The sequence below is a fragment of the Pteropus medius genome, unplaced genomic scaffold (assembly GCF_902729225.1).
Source record: "Pteropus medius unplaced genomic scaffold, Ma_sr-lr_union100, whole genome shotgun sequence".
NCBI classification, from domain to species: Eukaryota; Metazoa; Chordata; class Mammalia; order Chiroptera; family Pteropodidae; genus Pteropus; species Pteropus medius.
This window is the reverse complement of record NW_024342647.1, coordinates 6849712-6852830: the sequence shown is the minus strand read 5'-3', so window position 1 is coordinate 6852830 and position 3119 is coordinate 6849712. Positions and strand designations below refer to the sequence as shown.

The 3119-nt window shown below is 47.3% G+C and overlaps 1 long non-coding RNA gene across 1 annotated transcript; it reads left to right on the top strand.

Moving 5' to 3' along the window:
* LOC120605813 (uncharacterized) lies at positions 1-2529 on the top strand. Its single transcript, XR_005653736.1, has 4 exons — positions 1-417; positions 660-837; positions 1705-1974; positions 2260-2529. It is a non-coding gene; the product is annotated as an uncharacterized LOC120605813 (long non-coding RNA).
* The last annotated feature ends 590 nt before the right edge of the window (positions 2530-3119 follow it).

Genomic DNA, 3119 nt, shown 5'->3' with positions numbered 1-3119 from the left:
TCCGAGCTTGTAGCCACGGCTATGGGCAAGAGAGGATTCTTGAATCTGAAGCCCAAAGGTGCTTTGTCTGAGGTCTTGACTCCATGCCCTATCGACACCTCCAGGATGTCAGAACAGCCCTGAAGGGGGCTGCGAGGAGCTGGCAGGAGTTCAAGACCAACTCCTGGCTAGAAACACTGCTTCCTCTGACCACTTTTCTTGAAGCAAACCTGCTGATTTATTTTCTTGGGAAAATAAAAATAAATGCTGGCTTTCGTAATCTCATCTCCAACCCCATCTGGAAAAACCAGGCTCATGCGGCTTGGCAGCCGGGGCTCTCAGGGCTGTGTTTGGCGGAACCTGGAGTCATCATGGTCGCTCGAACATCGGAGCAGGCACGGCCTACATTTCCTTTCCTGTTACAAGGTTCCTTGGAATGTAAGCAGCCCCAGGAGGCAGTCCGTGGGTGGGCAGGCGGAATGTGGTGGAAAGAAGCCCTGGGCAGGCCAGAGGCCAGCTCAACTTCTGACTTGTTGCGTGACATCGAGTCATCGCTCTTTTCTCGCTGGGCCTCAACTTCCCCATCTGTGAAGTGGGAGGAGCAGTGTTTCTATGAACCATATGCATCAAAATCGCTTAAGGAATGTGTTTAAAATGCATATTCTTGATTCTTCCTCCAGATGTCCTAATGTGGTTTATGAGCATCCATGTAATTTAGGTGTGCTTAACTTTGGGGATTCACTGCCCCAAGGACCCAGGATTTTCCGCTCAGGCTTCAAGTTTGAACAGCACTACAGTTCTGCAGAGTTGCCATTTCTGCCTCATAACCAGTATGAGGGTCAATCCTGAGGCGAGAGGGTAAGAGTCATGTGGTGGGTCTGGACAGGGCATTGCTCCTGAAAATTATCTGTTATCAAGTCCCTGGCAAAGTCCCTGAGGTCTTCAATCCAACTGAAGTCGCTGTTAAAGCACTTTATTCCTGCAACGATGAAACTCTAGCAGCTAGTTACACAGTCTGGTTTCAAAATTGTGCCATTTATTATTTTGGTCGGATTGGCTTGTAAACCCTTGTGTAGTCATACATCATTTATAACTGCATTATTCCACAAGAATGCATTTTCCAGATGAGGTCTATTCCTTCTGTGAAAAACTAAAAAAAAATTTTTCTTTCTTTTTATGTGAAGTGGAAGTCTTTCACAATGTGTACCTATTTATGTCATCCTAAATGAAGGTCAGGGAACATAATTTTACTAATTCCTGATGACCAAGGGCTGTCACTGTGAGCCTCAACTATTGTATGCATGCTACTTTTAGAGACTCCTAAGTTGTATGATCACTGTGCTTGGGGGACACTAAATGTCCCCCGAGATGCTAAATCCTTGTGTTTGTTTCTCAAAGTTTTGTTTTGCTTTTATTTTTGTATTTTAGAGTATTTCTTCTTTATATAGCATGTCAGCAGTTGCTTCTTACCAATATCATGACAACGCCCCCTAGTGGAAAACAAATAACCCATGTATATTAGAATAATTTGTAGTATAAGAGTTAATAAACAATGAATGAGAAGATCCCCTAATAAGTTAAAGGCATGGACCTTTTACTTTTATTTTGGCAGCTGGGAGTAGGAGGTAGTTCCCTCCCCGCCTACTTTGATAGCCTCTGATAGCTTTCTGGAAAATGAGGAATTAGTATAGATAAATTTTTCCATGTAAATAATTTACATTCCAGGTGGATTTGTTTTGTGTCTGAATTAGAGATGTCGTCATTTCCTCCTCATCCACACCCTCTTCTTGGAGAAGCTGCTCCACCCCTGGCTCATGACACAAGACCCAGCTCACTGACCACCTGATCCCACCACTCGGGCCAATCAGATTCTCTGGCCAGGAAATTTGCACCTGGGATTTATAACTGAAAAAGTTACCTGTGTGGAGCTGAACTTGCAGGCCATGTGACTCAGGGGCTGAGACCACCGTAGGGAGCCGCCCTCATGAGTCATGAGTAAGCCCAGAATGAGCCCAGAAGCCAGGCTGTGGAGCCTCCCTGGGCAGAGATTCAGGTGGGGGGGGCGTCAGAGGAGGGGGCGGCAGGAGACACAAGGGTGCCAAGCCCCTGGTCAAGCCACAGAAAATCAGGGCAAGGAAAACTCTGAAAGAGCTCTGGCTTCTCCCTACATTTGGGATACTGCGATCTTGGGAGGGGCAGAAACTGACCCAAGGTCATCCAGAGAGGAAGCGACTTAACTGGACCTGAACTCTGCCGTGCTTGTTCTGCTTTCCCATCCAGGCACCTGGCTCAGAGGATGGACAGACCATGTCTCCGCTCTTTCTTCTGCCACATTCTCTTCTGCTGGGAATCTGAAGCCTAGGCAGATGCCATGGTATGGCATGACTTGCTCCCAACGTCTCCCTAACAACTGGTCATAGCGCCTACAATTCCACCAACTCCCATTTCTAGAAGCAGCCCTGGGCAGAGGAACACCATGTGTCTTGTTCACAGAAAGAATTAAATAATGGGTTAAAAAATCCAAGGTAAGGACGTCCACATTTATTGAATCCCCAGACAACTATATACCCATCACTTCCACACAGGAAAAAAAAAATGAGGCTCAGAGGGGCGAGATGACTTGTCCGAGGTCACATAGCAAGTTAGGAGCAGGGCTCAAATCTGCTTCCAGAGCCCAGTCTCCTTGCTCTACAGAGCACATGTGCTGAGTTCTGGAGCCAGGGATAAGCTGAGGAGGGGGGCAGATACAAGATGACCGTGTGCTATGGAATCATTCATGGAGCAGAGTCCTGGCCTAGGAATTAGTGTCAACTGGCTCCATCGCCCTGGGCTCCTTTCTGGGCCTCAATTTCCTCACCTTCAAAGGAAGGCTGGACTGGATGTTCTCTGCAATCCCAGAGAACTCTACGGGCTGAGAGTGAGGCTGGGCTCTGGAGCCTGAAGTGGGAGGACCTTGTGGCAATAGCTGTCTGTCCATCCAGGATTCAGATTCCAAGTGACCAGACAGTAAGAGCATGGACTCTGGGGCTCAAATGCCAGGCTTCGAATCCTCCTGCTCCATTCACTACTACCGCGTGGGCCCAAGTAGGTTAAATTAATGGTTCTAGCTTTAGTTTCCTCATTTATAAAATGAGGATAAT